The sequence below is a fragment of the Trachinotus anak genome, unplaced genomic scaffold (assembly GCF_046630095.1).
Source record: "Trachinotus anak isolate AG129_WGS33_773 ecotype Australia unplaced genomic scaffold, CSIRO_AGI_Tana_v1 ptg000003l, whole genome shotgun sequence".
Taxonomy (NCBI): Eukaryota; Metazoa; Chordata; class Actinopteri; order Carangiformes; family Carangidae; genus Trachinotus; species Trachinotus anak.
In genome coordinates this window covers 1,700,663-1,717,375 of record NW_027273854.1, presented here as the reverse complement: position 1 = coordinate 1,717,375, position 16,713 = coordinate 1,700,663, and the positions used below count along the sequence as shown (strand labels likewise).

General features: G+C 39.5%; 1 protein-coding gene and 1 long non-coding RNA gene across 4 annotated transcripts in view; one reads left to right on the top strand and one right to left on the bottom strand.

The window, feature by feature from the left end:
- The window catches only part of LOC139610863 (uncharacterized), a 368,988-nt gene that overhangs the window by 204,403 nt on the left and 147,872 nt on the right, over positions 1 to 16,713 (top strand). The gene's annotated exons all lie outside the window — the stretch shown is intronic.
- LOC139610748 (RNA binding protein fox-1 homolog 3-like) overlaps positions 1 to 16,713 on the bottom strand; it is a 471,093-nt gene that overhangs the window by 317,703 nt on the left and 136,677 nt on the right. For all 3 annotated transcript variants that reach the window (XM_071465101.1, XM_071465099.1, XM_071465103.1), the window contains exon 6: positions 6,437 to 6,559. The gene's annotated coding sequence lies outside the window, so the exon portion shown is untranslated. The remainder of the gene's footprint in view (positions 1 to 6,436; positions 6,560 to 16,713) is intronic.

Here is a 16,713-nt window from a genome sequence, read left to right as displayed (position 1 = left end):
GGAAGAAGGACACAAGTGTGAATTAAAGTTACTGCTCAAAACCAACAATTTAATGAAAAGTTAACAGGGTGCTGTGTGTTTTAAAAATTTAATTTACAGGGAGATTGTTAAAGATTTAATTTGCAAACAGTTTTAAATATTCATCTTTGAGGGAGGAAAAAAATAGAGACACGCCAATATGGATTCAAGGGCAGATAAAGATAACTGATAATTGCCATTTTTATTGTGGCTGATGCTTATTTGAGCTAACATTAATTTTCAAGTGCAAAAATAAACACTAACTTTTAAAGATAAACCCCTTGTGTACTTGTCAATACAATTTTTGCAAACAAATCACAGCTAACGTAAGATTTAACATTCCTCTTCCTCCTTTTTGTCTTTTAAAGCATCGACTGGTAATGCAGTTAATATGAATTCATGGTAATTGGACTGTGATTATCATATGTGTCGCACTGATTCACACTCAAAGAAGAGCCACAGCAACTATAAGAAAAGGCTCCTATTATCAAATGTAATTATTTACTGGAATTTCAGAACAATAAAGTAATTTTCTTTTCTCATTCATTGGAGGATAATATATCCACCCCAGATACAGTTTTATAGAGACAGAAAATGGGTCTTACAAAGCTTTTATTTTGTTAAATAAAATGCTGCATTTTGTTGCAGATGCAGAGTGAGAAGATGAGACTTCACTTTAGTGAAAAGAAAATGAGCAAGAAGATGTATATTGTTTCTATCTGTAATCATAAAAAACAAAGGTCTCCAGGTAGCTTTATAGCAGAATGATGATTAAAAAATATAGGGAAAATGAAAAAAGTAAAAAAGTCATCAGCTGAAAATAAATGGAAGCAAATGAGCTTAATGTTCCTTAAAATGGATTAATCTCCTAAAACTAAATGAAAACCAAGGGAACAGTACTTCATCATGAAAGCATGCAAAGAATAGCAAGGAAAAAGAAAACTTAACTTATTAGAACTGATATCATAAAACTTTTATACGTGAGTGGATACTTTTCAACTACAAGGGTGGAAAGAAAAAAATTCACTCTCATGACAAAAAGGAAAACAACAAAGTATTAACGTTATTTGGTGTAGTGACATATTATCTCCTCATTAAAACGTTTGTGTTAGATCTCTTCGGTTCAGGTAGAGTCGTCACTGAGCCTGGACTGACAGTTGAGGAGGAAATATTTTTTTGGAGGATTCAGTCTGACATTTTTCTCTTTGGCCACCAAAACCCACGACTACAGCAGCAACTCCTGATGTTTAGGATCCCCAAACTAGTCACACGCCGTAATGCCTGCCATCCTGACAAACATCAACCCACTCAGCCAATGAAAGAACAGCATAACATCCAGCCTCCCCTGTCATCTCCCTGAGAAATCAGCATACAGAGCATCTCCTACGCTGTGTTCATCTCTCCAGAAAACAGGTAGGGAGGGACTGAAAGACAGTCAGTGTATGATTCCACTTCATCAACCATGCACATCACCTTTCTCGTATTAGTTTTGCAGGACTTTCCTTTTTTTCTTTTTTTAAATATAGTTAAGATAAGGGAGTGACAACATTGGGACCTTTATGTAACTTCCTGTCAGTCTGGCCTGTTGTTGTAACTTTACTCGGTTATTCTCTAGCTTCTCACTTCATTATACCTGCCAGTGTTGCTGTCCCACTGCAGGTTCAAGTGAAGCTCATTAAAATGCAACAGAGACCATTTCAATTCAAGTTTTATTCTCTTGCATGTTCTGTAACTGGACTTTAGATCCCTTTCTCTAGCCAGTGGCAAAACTAGGAACTCAATTAAACTGCTTGCAATAATTACAACAAATTCTATTGTGATTTCTGAAGGAAATCACCATGTACAGATTTCATACAATGAACTCTACATGAGTTGTGGACACCCAACATTACAGATTGTATCTACATGTAATTATTTAAGATGTCTATGCCTAGGAATTCTGTCTACACTGGGCTATTGTGCACATCGGGATTTACATCCAAACCCTTAGACTAACCCTACTTAAAACTTCAAGCCTATGTTTATGGTATTTCTGGACTGACTGTAAGGTTTTCTCATTTTTTTTAATAGCAGTGGTTTATCTTGAATAGCACATCACTCTGGCTCAGGCACATTATGCATGAAACATCTGATGATCCCAGTCTTTGGAACTTCTAAATGCAGTCTATTTAAGCTGCCAATATATCATTCAACAAAGGTTTATTTAAGATATGCAACTATTAATGCTGAATGTGGTGGAAATCTTCCATCAAGCTACAACAATTAAGCGGTTCCCTAATCAGGACCTCGTGCAGTTGATTTCAAATCATCAACCATGTGGTCAACTGAAAGACAGAAAGATATTTGTCTGCATGGACTTGGGGCTAAAATATCATAAGTACTCACTGTGAGCACAGACATACTGAGTTGTACTCACAGTGAGGCGACAAACAATCAAATTGCCTACATAAGCCCACGAATATCCACAACAAATTGCTCCTGGCAAGAAACTGAGCCCATTATCTGATCAGATGTGACCACACATTCTTCGGTCCGTCCAGCTGACAAAGACAGCAAGTGGGTAATGTGCCAGCCGGTGCTGACCTCAGATTGGTGAAGGGGGCGGGGGAAGGTTTCCAGCACTTAGTGACTCTTCTTTCCTCCCACTTTGGAGTTCTTGAGTGAGGTCCACAGTGGAGACTTCATGAATGAGCCTTAATGTGACAGAGAAATTGGGGATCACTTTCTCTGTCTGGCTCTGCCAACAGTCTGATGATATCGACGGCTAGATGGCGTGAACGCGGGAGACTCCAAAGAGCGGATTAGAGAGGGGAGATAAGGCTATCCACTGTAATTAAGCCCTATCTCTGCACAGCCACTGAAGAAAATAAATCACCCTTCAGAGCCTGCCAGTGTTGAAATGCATGAACAATTATTCAATAATTAATTGTTATACATGCAGGCTCCAAACACTAATAGGACATATTTTAACTACAGCATTATAGCAATGTTAAATTAAATTAAGTCTGAATGCATTTAAGATCAATGTAATAGATCACCTATTTAACCTCTTTTAATCACTCTAATGTAATTGTATTAGCTAAGTTATCAAGCTCTTTATGATGTGTCCTGTGTTAATTTCCCATTCCAGCCGTGTATAATTGAGAATGGAGATATGTAGGGTGTGGCATCAGACATGCCATTGGAAACATTAAGTAGAGGAAGGTGCCAGTCATGCTCACATTCCAGTCATGGTGCTGTAACAGGCTGAGTACAACATGCAGATGAGGTCAAATATGACCTCACAAGGTGTTAAAGGTTTACAGAATGTTGTCAAATCTGCAAAGCACGACTGCCACCAAACAACTAATTATTCTCTATTTTCTGTTTTAATCACATGGTGTCTATGAGGTCATTTCCTCTGTCGTAAAGGAAGTGATGCATTCTAGCATTTTTATTGTGAGCTTCTGGATAAACAGAAAAATAGTGGTTGTTAATATGAGCAGTGTTAACTAACGTGACAGAGCAGATGAAGAGTCGACCATCACAAACAGAAGCTCCAATCTAATCCACAGAAAATAAATACCGCCTCAGCAGAAAGCACTTAAACACAAACGTTACTGGTTATTAAAGGTCCCATATTGAGATTTCCATGTTTAGGTTCTATATTAATACTGTTAAAGTATAAAAAAACACACACAACCTGTATTTAGAAAGTGAGCCATGAAACAAGCTGTCAGGACTTCTGGAACATTGAAATCGTCAGTGTTACAGATTACAGTATCCCATCCAGACATCTTCCAGCCAGATACATTAGTTCTTCTGCACTTTTGGAGTTGGGGCACCAAATAATCTTTTTTCATTTTTTTAGAGAGCCCTAATAACATCTGCGAAAATAACAAATTCATTATGAAAGCTGTGAACACCTCTTATTACAAGAGAGAAAGGCCAAAATATATCAGACATGTTCTGCTTCTAAATAGGTGCAGATAAAATCACTTTTCTTTATCTTAAAAAATAGAAGGTAGTGAACAACTTGATCTTTACCAATTTCATCACTTCAAACTGCAAGACATCAACAAAGTCTAACAATACCTATGTCACAGCTGGGGAAGAAGAGTCTGCCTCTGAATTGTTACACAGAAATTGCCAAAAAGTAATATTTCTCCTCAGAATTATTCACAAATGTGTATTTTCAGTTGCAAAATTCCCCATCCTCTGCAGCAAAACAAGAGCATTTTCAGTGCACTGTACTTCTACAGTACAGCTTGTTTTGCTTTTTTGCTTCATAGCAGCTTGGTTAGAGCTCTTCCAGGTCTGTATTAGGCAGTCAGAAGTACATAAATAAAACACAAGTTCTCTTTGAAATGATGTGACATTTCCATATCAACTGGAATGAAAACATTGTGGTACCCTTGATCTGTTTATGTGAAACTGAGCCAAGCAGTGAGATGCTGCGATGTTTGATGTTCTGCTGAGGGTTTGAGTCAGATGGCCAGCTGGTGGTTAGACAGACAAAATGAAAAATTCTGAAATTCCCCTAAACATGGCGGTGAACAACATGCGGATACATCTCAGCCAACACATACAGGTGCATGAGATGCCAGCATAATGAAACACAAACCAGCATGATGTGTTAAAGATGATGGGTGCTTCAGTTTCGATGGATAACACACGGCATCATGGTCAAACTAGGAGCTGTATCAGTGTCAGTTTAGCCAAAAATACAGGGATATTAACATGATTGAGGATTTTGATGAAAACATTTTGTGTGAATCATGTTTACTGCTTTGTTCACAAACACACATTTTTACTGCAGAAGACAAAATTCAAAATAACTGTGCATTAACTAATCAGTTGTGTATGACAGCAGGACCCGACCCTTTGTTTTGAAGGTTGAAGTTTTTAGATTCAGATCCCAAATTCTGCCCTCAATGGTGATTGTATAATTTAATCACTTTGATTATAATAAATGTAATAATATTATACTATTCTTTTAAATTATAGCTATCATTTATTGATGCAGTAAAACAAGGAATCTATGAACATATACATACAATATATCTTACTTTATGTTCTGATGTAGGCACTTAGATGTACAGCTATATCTGCCTGTGTATTTATTAGAAAATGTATTAACATTTGACATGAGGAGAAATCTGATGGAATAATAGGAACAGATAATGGATGGTGCTGCACTAGTGTCCACCTTCTCCCTTGTTTCAGTTCTGGAGGTTCACTGATTGTTATTTAGCTTTGCTAAGTGCAATACCAATTACTTTAAAATGGATCGTCTGTGTGAGCGGACCGGAGGCCTGAAAACATTTTGTCTTCAGTTAATAAAGTGTCTTGTCGTTAAGTGTGACCCTCCTCTGTCATCATTAGTCAACATAATGAGGATAACCAGTGCAAATGTTAGCAAGTTGGCTAACTAGCCCTCACTTTTTTCCCAGAAACTGAATGTTGTAAACAGACAGCTTAAATTGCTAATGATGCTAAGGATATGTGTTGAGTGGGGGGTGGGGGGTGGTTCAGAGGAAGTCTCGGCAACACACACTCCGTTGTCAGTCAACAAATGACTTAGGAAACAGCCCATTCTGAGGCAAATATGTCCAGAGATGAAAAACTATGAATGCTTGAGGTGTATGATTATACTTTATATTATCCACAAAACTGCTGGTAACGACTGTTATTCTTTGTTCCTAGAATTTGACAGAATTAGTTAACGTCTCTTGTTAAGTAACAAAACTCAACTATATAACCATCTACTGCCCTCAATTACATCCTATAACCATCCAAATGCTATTCTAAAGCTTTTTCTTCACCTTCTTCCACCTTACCCTGAGGCGATTGCTGAGTTTGGTAGAGGACAGAGAAGCATTTTTGCCAGGAGCATAGAATCACTAGATTTAAGACAGCGGCTGCTTGACTCCTCTGGAGAATGACAACCACAAGGAAACAAAGACAGCGTGATGGTTTGACTGACAGCTTTTTATGTCTTTTCACTACAAGGTCAGATGTAGCCCAAATAGAAAATAGACGCGAGTGATCCTGCATTTCTTTAAGAACGCCCTTTGTGTGGGATTCAACACTTTATGTTTGGGCAAAATGAAGATTATGAATTATGAGCAGGAGTGAAAAGGACTCCTCTAAAGTGTCGACTTCAAAAAAGGAAGCCAAACAGCAGCAGGGTAGAATAATCTAAATATAATTGTGTGACTGCTGGCATGTCAACTTCAACCTTGTCTCATAAATGCCATTAGGAAGAAATGTTCTCAGAGGTTAATTTCATTATATTATCAAGAGAATTAAGGCAATTACCAACAAATGACAAAAAGGGCTATTCAGAAGCAATTCCGAGGATAACTGACCGTGCGATGTCCTCTCAGCAGGTGGTTATTCATAATACAGCAGGTGATTCATATGAATTATTTCCTACCTGTCATTCACTTTGCTCTGCCGCCTCAGTCTGTCCAAGTAATTGTAGTCCTGTAGATTTCACTTTGGCACCTACGGTGGGGATCTTGGCTGACCTTCCTGGGCGCTTCCTTCTAGCAATTATCTGTGGACATTTTTGGAGAGAGAGGGAGAAAGAAAAAGAGAGAGAGAGAGAGAGTAAATATTCCAGAGGGAATCCCAAAACAGGTACCGTTCAATAAGAAAAGCTGGTAGAAACACAGGAAGCAAAACTCAGTTACATAAAAAGTAATTGCGGTCATGTCTGATCACCAATTTAAAGAAATGTTCTGCTGTCAGTCATGTTGTGTTACAGGGGTCAGAATGTTCTTCTGCTAAAATATCACATAAAGGATCAAACAGCAGTCAGACATGTTTGGTTACTACTTTCCACACCCTGTTTCTACCTGATAAAAATTGTGCACTACCCCCGGCATTACACATGCTGTTATCCCCTGACCCCTAAGAAGCACAAAAATATATCATAATCTGTTTTGAAATGATGTGTTACAGTACTATGCTTTGGTATTTTCCACGTATGCTTATTCAATATCCCGGCGATAAAACCAGCAAGACCTCAATTTGCCTTCAAATGTTTAATCTCTAAAAGAAAACACTTCCACACAAAGCAGCGAGAAGCTAAGTAACAGCGCAGGGTCATTTGGCACCAATGAAGTATTGGTAAAAAATGAGTTTCCATAGAGACTAATACGCTCGCAACTAAAGACACATAGAGCAGCATTTTGAAATGAGTGAAGCAAACTGCGGGGCACAAAGATAACAAGCTCAGAGACAGAGACGTAATGTCAACACACTCTCGCCTCAGAGGACTCAACCTGTAATCAACATGTACTGTAGCTGCAAAAGGTGGCAGGCATTAAACCCACGGGGATGTCAATTAGGAATCAAACAAAAACATTAAACTCTGACAAAAAATTTAAATGTGGCACCATCCAACAGCTCTAACTGGTACAAGCTTTAAATACTGTATAAAAGAATAACTTTAATTTTATTTTATTCTGTATGAGATCATGTGTTAAAGTGTATGTAAGGTCCTGCACCATGGTGCTTCTTGCATTGTTTTCCCTGTGTGCAACATAAATTAATATGTATAGATTTCTTTTGTATTAGATTTTTGTAATTGATTATTTCTGTATTGACCTAAAATAACACAACTCAACTTCCTCCTCTGCCTCTTCTGTCTGGATAAAAACTTTTTGACGATGAGAAATAGTTTGAATTGAACATCTTTATGTAACTGCATAGTCTTTGAAAAAAGGAAGTGGTCTTATTATGTATTCTGGCCAATATAATCTGAAAAAAAAGAAAAGATAAATCATGCATAAATCAAGCTTGAACTGTTGATTGAACAGTTGGTTTGACAGTTACTATATTTCCACTGGACTCAAGAGCTAATTAGTAGAATAGGATGTTACTTTTTTTCTCAGCATTTTTCCTCTTCTAGACTTTCAATATTTCAAGTCGGTCCAGTCTCCCTAGTGCTACAGGATCTGCAGAAAATTTGCACAAATTTCCGTTCCTGTCTTGTCTGATATTGATAAAAACAGGCCATTTGTCTTTTTCTAAATATTTAACCAAGACAATGATCTTTTTCCTTTAAAAAATTACAAAGGGGTTTTTGTTGCCTAGATTTTTAGAAAGCATCAATATCGCAGTTGCCACACACAAATTGTAGAAATAACCAACTGAAAACCAAACTCAATGAGCATAATCTAGGCTTTTGAAGAAATCAGGATACTGTTTCAGTGTTTACTGCATATGTAGATCATCAATGTTTTATTGGTACAGGAACCAAAGTAAGTTTTTCATACATGGGGTCGATCAATTTTGAGCTTTAAACATGTTCCAGACTTCATCCTTTTGCTGTGATGATGCAGTGAGCTTCAGGTTTGCAGATGGACGGCTATCTACTTAGCTGGAGATGAGTTTGAATAGATCTGCTCCTTCGTATAATGTGGCTATTTAAAAAAAAAAAAAAAAATTCAATGATTAACCTCATGCAGGCTGTACACTTGGGATACACAGTTTGCTTACCATTGCAACAAAGTCTTCTAAAGAACAAAGGTCATTCAGATTACGATAATGTGAAGTAGTGAATCTGCACAGTTGCCTATAAAACAGATATAAAGCCATAAAGTGCTGCTCAGAGGTGACCTTTATTTTGAAGGGCTGCTGTGTGACATGCTGTGAATTAGCCAACATCAAAGCTTCAGAAATGTATGCCTTTGCGCAGCCTGGCCTCTAAGTCAACAGTATGCAACTGCAACGATTTTAAGGAAAAACAGACACTGCACACACAGCAATAAATGTATGACAATGCACGCTCGCTAGCAAACCTCTGATGTCTATCTGGTAGGGAGCCACTGTCATTGGTTACAAGGTGAGCCACCTGTGTGCACCCGGGAAACGTATTGATGTGATTGAGTTGGGATTTTTGCTTATCACCACAATATCAAGTCACCTTGTTCTTTTATTTTTTCTAATCAAAAGTCAACAATGCTGCTATCTAACCCTGATATGGAGCCAATTAAATCCTTGTCTTAATCTATGACGATGTGGAGCGCATTCTAATTTGTTGTCAATTCAACCTTTAATTCTTTGTCTTGTGTCCTGCTGAAGGAGTTTGGACATTTGTGCTTGTGTGATCACGAGAACCAGCTACAGATGAAAATATAATCATACGGGCAGGTACACAGGTGTACACAGGCTGAGATTTTGAAGCTCTGTTTTAGCACAGGGTTGAGGGAGAGGGTGAAGCTATTGACACACAGAGGTACGGCTAAGCCACTTCACATCCCAATCGATCACAGGGCCACTCTACTACAAGTGGCATTCCCCTTATAAACTTGGATTTCCTGCTTGCACTGACTTTCAGGATCTAGACACCTGGTTGGACTCTGGTCCTGTAATATCTTCAGTTACAGTAGTGTTTGCAGAGCTTTTGTTCATCCTCCTTTGTTCCTCAATCAAGACTCAGTTAGGCAGTTTGAGAATGTTTCTAGCTCATTGTTTGGCTGGTGCAAAAACAAGGAAACAGATGGCTGGCTATTTCTGGATGGTACTACAGAGTGTCCAGCTCAAATTAAGTGTTCTTTCACAGGATCTTAGTGATTTTTAATGCCTGCGTAGGGAACTTCATAAAGCTTTGGACCAAGAACTTATGTCCCGTGACAATGAAATTATAAAGTGAGGTTTTTAAGGTATTTGACATTATTATACTGAACTCTAAAGCTTCCCTCCTTACTTTCTTTAACTCCAGCGGATCCCTCCCTGGAGGATGCCCATTAACCTAGACCAACACTCTGCCCCTCCTGATGAGGCCGCAGACGGGCCCTCTCTATTTGCTTTCCTGATCTCTTGATCTCTGTCACTCAAATGGTCATATAATTATTGTGTGTCTTCACAGGTTACATAGTGGATAGTAGCTGCTTTGTAAAGCAGATATTAATTACATGAGCAAGTGGACTGAGTTAATAAGGCTGTTAAAAACACTTCTGAGGAAGCACCTCCCTGGACGGTTACCATGGAGTCATGTTTATGGACCGCACGCGAATGAAGCGGGCTCTTTATGTTCTTGGATGTAAATAAAATCATGGACAATGATAAGCTCATTCATGACATGCCATCTGGCAGGTGCTGACAGCTTGAAATTACATTAATCCTTATCTAGTCATTATGAAATTTGTGAGCCTACATGTAGGGGTAGCAGTGCCTTATCAAGGCGCCTTGGCTGAATTTGAATTGATTTCTATCTATGTGGAATCCATTGCAAATTCCTCTCATGGCCGGCAATGCAGGAGGCAGGGACTGGTGCTCACAGGTCAAGTCAGATTCATCTCAGGCTATCTGATCAGCCTATCCCAGAGCTGTGCTATGTGTGAGAAATAGCACATTTTAGATTACAGCACTCTCTCTAAAAGCCTTCAGCTGTAGTGCACGTCTTTCAATAGTTTGGAACAGAGCATTCATTTCATCTCTGGGTGCTTCTTTTAAAGGCTATACCACAAGGTCCTATCACTAGGAGGTTCAAGGGCAAAATAAATCAGTGATGACACGTCCCATCGTTGTTATGTAGGGCACAGAGGTCTCCTGTCTGCAGCAGGAGCTCAGGTTGAGAGATCCCCTTTGTGTCTGAAGTGGGATCACATTAACGGCCTGACTCATTACATTAATAGCAGTGCCACCGCCGCAACATGAATAATACCATTCCTTCTATGAAGGGGTTACAAACTAGTCTGACAGCGGAAAAAGCATTAGACTATTATTAACCATAAATCCATAAATGACACACACTGTCCATACAGGGGGGACAGATATATTTAGAGCTGAGCCGGCGTACATTGGTAACTCCATTAATGGTGGATAGAAGATGATACGAGTAAAACCCCTTGTTTAGATTTAAATGAAAGACGGAGGGAACGTACCAGATAATAAAAAATGACTAGGCCAGGACTTCCCTGGAGATCAGTTCTCTAAGATGCACACCATGTAGCTGCAACATCCTGGATTTGAATCTATACCAGGACTCTTGCCACATGTCTTTTCTCATTGTTGTTAAATAAAGCAAAAATGACAGAAATATAATCTTCAAAAAAAAAAAAAACGTCTAGGCTGCAAATGCTTCGGAGCTCCTTGCCCTTCATTGTTATAAATTGCAGGAATGCTTGTGGCAGCTCTACTGGATCAGCAGAATTTGGAAATTCTTCAAAAGCTGAATCTCCTCTAACCTCCCCCACCTCTCAAGCACCTTCCCCACCTACCCCACCACCAGGGGATCTGTCACAAATCAAGGATGGGAAGGTCAATAAAAGCAAACCATGCCAGACGCTCTGACTGACACATCAAAAGTTCCCTCAGCAGTGCTCAACACTCTGCCTTCCTTCCCTTCCAACCAATTTAGTGGAGTCCGAGGGGAGCCCCCTAATCCATGCCTCTGAAAGTGCGCTTAATCAACCTCTGATTAAGAGGGAGCACGCCAAGGTGTCCAGCCACATCTTCACTGCCCCTGTTCACTCCTGAAGTCAAACAAAACAAAAGGAAACAGGATTTATTTGTCTTTACAGTCCCCTGCCCCTCATGTTCCCTCTCAAACGTCAAGTCTCCTTGGTTTGGGTGCGTCATTCATTTCACATCCGCCGATAGCAAATACAAAGCAAACATTTAGCGCTTTCTAATTTCTGTGCTCTTCTTTTTCCTTCTCTCTCTGTCTCTCTCTTTTGTCTTTTTTTCTGTTGTTGTTATGAGCGTCCCACGGGTGTCCGGGAATGAATTAAACATCAGTATGTTGGTAGGAAGGGCACAGCTTCTCCTGAAAGGATTGAATGCAGAGCGTTGTTTGAGAGGAGAGGAGCAGTGGAGGTGACAGAGGAGGCTTTGCTCAGCATGTGGACGTGGAACCATCAGGGAACCACTTTGACCTCTAACATCTCACTGCCTTCATGCATAGTCATTTTTTTCCTCCTCAAGTCTCTGCAAGTAACTGGGGTTTTCCAAAGTTTTAAAATTGGAAGGCAACATTTGGTATCAACTTGTTTGGCCGGTGGCTGGTATGTGTGTGGGTGTGTAGGTGTGACCGCAAAAAAAAAAAACTGACTCATTTCAGAAACACTTCTCTGATTTTCAACTGTAGTGGTATCAATTAAGGCAGGTCTAAAATATCTACATAACAAGTCCTCCAACCTGAACAACCATATGGGTCGTTTGTTCCAACCCTCTGATACATTAGAGTGTCTCCTGAAGTAGCGCCCCCTACGGCAGCAGGCGTACTAGACCTTGGTTGTCATGGTTACAATAATAAACATGCAGGTTGTAACAAGAGCAGTGTACATACCTTCGTCGCCATGGATACTATAATAATGGTTACGGCTTGGTAAGGTTCATGAAAAGATCATGATGCCAGTTAAAATAAGTAATTTCTCAACCTTAGACAATCTTTGTTGTCATGGTTACAACAGTAACAACATGGTTAACTTTGTCAAATGGTCATGGATTAGAGAAACAACATAAACTGCTACTTTCACATGGGAATCACACTGCGCTCTCCTGTGTCATATTCATCCATCCACCCCAACCTCCTCCTGATGCCAACATTGTTCTCTATGTGCTGCGTCTCCACACTTTTCCCTTTGCTCCTGTCATCATTACTGTGGCTGCTAAATATTGCAACAACAAAACATAACTATGGATCATAGTAACCTGCTGCACAAACAACCTATGGGTCCTTTAGTTTAGTTTTTTTTCACAGAGGAGGACAGACACCGTCTAGACCACCTACAAATGTGACAAGACTTAGGTGAAAGGTCTGTCTTCCAACCACTGATGTCTAAGTATCAGTGGTTGGTGGAAGAAGTACCTTTGAATAAACTTTATCATTCTCATCACCTTCCCAATGAGCAGATGACAGTGTGAATTACTTTAGTTTTTACTTATTGGTTGTTTATTAAATCTACTTTACTGCATCTCCAAAGGTTGGCAACTCAGGCCAATAGAATGTCCAACACACATAGGGTGATAGGTTGTATATGGAACAGATGGATGAAAGATAGATGACCATATAATTTTCTATGTAAACCTAATCACCAGTAGTCGCCAACGTCTCATTTTTAGTCAGCACTGAAGCTGTGGTAGTGTTTGCTAAGAGTAGTGAACAATCATATTAATATGTCAAATGAAGAGTTGACTATAAAGCCCTTGACAACATTTTTTTCCACAACTATTCTTACTGCTCTGGCAAAAAAAAAGATGACATCCCCATTTTAAAATCCTACCAACAAGCTGTGATTGACTTTGGAACAAGGCTACAATAACAATACCTGACAGGCACTTCCAGCTTTAGCCACTACAACAAAATCCAAATGCAGACCTCTGACTCACAGTCAGAGCATAAAAATATCCTATAGCGAGCTAAATATGGCTGGATTGCCTCTTCGTGTGAGGAATCAAGTGCAACAATCCTACAATAATTACTACAGTGTCATAATGAACAAGAGTTCGGTTCACAAAGTACATTCTCCAATAACAAATAGCTGTTTAATGTTTGATCTGGTATCTAGTTAGCTTAGCTTTTGGCAAAGTTGGTTGAGTTGTCCTTTTAACATTATTTTGTGTTCAACAGAGTGTTACTGTGATGAAACTCAACTGACAAGTAGGTTATTTAAATAAAATTGTGTATTAATCTAAGACAGACATAACAAACACGCAATATTCAAGACATTTCCAGCTGTGAGGAAGTGAATCTCCTTGTGTTTCCTCTGTTGATGTGCCACACAAGTGTACTACAATATATACCAAATTTTAAAATGATGCTGTCGTCGTCTGACTTCTCAACTAAGTTTTATTTAGGAAAATGTAAGGTCTTGTTTTAGTGAGATGTATGATCTACTATACTACACTATACTACATATGGGGATTAGGGTTCACAAAGACAGGCACAGAACTGTCTCCCAACTCTTCTCATGTCTCCTCTTAAGTTATTTCACTGGGTCACCGATTGATGAGCCTGAAAGTCAATGGGCTGATAAACCTATCTCCGCCCCATTTGTTAAGCAGAACTTGCCAAACTGAAGTGTTGAGGCCAAAATTTTCCATCTGCTGTCAGCTCGAAAAGTACGAAAACTACATTTTAATTAATATGAGCTTTCATGTAGATTTATTCATTTACTTGTTGGCATGCACAGAGTGGTGTGCATGTGTTAAGAGAAGCTGTGCTGCAGAATCCCTGCTTTTATTTCATTTGTTTTTCTTTCAGCCTAGTATAATCAGGCATGAGTATGACAAGTCTAAAATCCTGCAAGCAAGTTATGAAGCACTCCAAGGTGAAATATCAGATTTTTTCTTTTTCCCTAAGTTGATTATCCAGGAAGGAGAAATGAGTCTCATATTTCGAGGCAGAGTTCAGTGAACTGTGGTCATGTGATTAATACCCTTCTCTGAGACTTTGCCAAAAAGCTAATGCCTGGCTTTAGGTTTACAATAACAATAGATCTGTGTTGTGCATATGGTCAAAACAAGAACAGAAAGTCAAAGGCTTTTCCAGAACGAGAACAGACTCGGTAGGAGTGTGGGTTAAAAGGAAACATCTATCTCCTCAGCCCAACTCCTCTGTCAAATATCTTCGCTATTTCAGAGTGACTTTGATCAACAAAGTACTGTGCTTGTCCATGGCAACACCCACATAAAACACACAGTCGAGGTTGTGTAATCTCTTTTGCATTACATAGAACCACAGAAAAAGACTCTTCCCCATTTTCAGCACTTAGCAACAGAGAAAATGTCCAGCGACGGTGCTGATCTGCAGAAATGGATAAGTCTCTTACAAGCTCATCCATAAGATACACTGCTGTTGTTATTTATTACTACTGAATGCATAGTACAGACTGTAAAAGGGGCCTACACATTAGACTCAAAGTCCTGAAACAGGAGCTAAAAACAAACAAAAGATTCAGTGGGTTGTCAATCACTTGCACACCCACACAGTGAGAAGAAAGAGTCTAATTAGCCCAAAAAAAAGTGAAACACCTGTGTGGGTGGAGTATGGTTGTGTAAGAGCATTAAAGGGTTAGTTCACCCAAATAACTAGAATCTAGTTACACAGAGTTTTCTTTTCCAAGGTTCTGTAATATCTGCTGCAGAGAATTATGCCACCACCCCAGTACAACAAAGGCGATGGTGTTTAGTTTGACATCCTAAAACAAATAATAACATTTTCAAGTTTTGATTGGAACTTCTTACTCTAATAAATTGTCCATGCAAATGACCAGGACACTGTTTCTTGAAAAACACTATGGGTGGCTGCTTGGAGGTTTTGGTGGAAAATATCTGAAAACCCTGAACAAATAAAATCAAACCTATCTGCAGAGGGTTAAAACTGAATTAAACCTTTATCTAACCTCTACTGTAAGAATTTGCTCACAGTAGTTAGGGGAAGTATAAAATTATCATACATCTCATGCATATTGAGTAGAATTACACCTTGTTCTAAATTTGGACAAATAGGGAGAATCTGGGGGGTTTAAATTAATGGATGTTGGCAACTCTTCAGTCCTGCAGCCCTGCAGCCCTACATTTTTTTAAAGAAGTGTGCACAGCATTTGACTTCAATATTAAAATCTTGTATTATGCAATGTTAAATAAAAGTTGTGGAGGAGGACATCACCTCCCACATCTGCTCAGCCCTCATTCTATTCAATCCTGCCTTCTCCGCCTTGTATCAATTTGTTTTTTTGCATGTCAAGTCAAAAGGAGGTTGTCACAGGAGACAGCTCGCTTGTCTCACGCCCATGACTGAGGTAGCTGCAATTTATAACATACCAGCCAGAGCGACAGACCTCACTTATCTCAGACCGGCTCCTCCACCAGTGCCCTTTACTCAGCCAATGAGGATGAAGGTTGCAGGTTGGGTTACTTTGTCAAAAGCAGAGGAACCATTACAACTCTACACTATCCATCCTTCTGTAGGGCATGGAGCTTTTCCCCTGGCGCAAAGCTGTTGCAGACCTGACTCTCCTCAAAGCCGTCTGTCTATCTCTCACGCCTGGGAAGCTCACAGGGGGGTTGTTATCACAAAGGGCCAATTTGTTATCCTGGTTTCACTCCATCACAGGAGCCATTATTTGGGACTTTTATCTATCAAGAAAAAGCTGTTAATGTGAGCAAGAAAGTGTGTACTCTGTCATTATGCCACTGAGGCTATTGACTTCATCTTATACTGATTCAAGCTGAATGAACCTGAGGTAATTACTCCAGCAAAAGAAGATTGACACAACTATGCTGCTGTGAACTACCTTGAACTTTTAAGTTGCGCCCTGGTGGAAACACCACGTCTGATCCTTATGTTAATATTGTGTGTACTAATTGCACTGCAGCACAAAGCCCTTGATGGAGTAGGCACTTCCACCGTAGGTGGATCCTCCTATTAGTCGCAGCACAGTGCTGCCTACGTGCTCTGACACCAGCACCTCAGCCCAGGAACACACTGACTGCTAGATAATGCATCCACACCTGCAGGATGGACAATATTTCATAAACCTGAGTGCAAAGCTGTGATTTATCACTTTCACTTATTACTCAAGACACTTGGAATGATCGATTGGTTTATCCTCCAAGTTGAAGCTATGTATATATATCAGCTCTGAAAAAAAGAAGGGGAGAAGACGATTACCTGCCTAGGTACCTAGGTGGGAGGCTATTTCCTGAGAGTCAACCTTCATGCGACAGTCTCGTGCCCTTTGTGTCTCCATC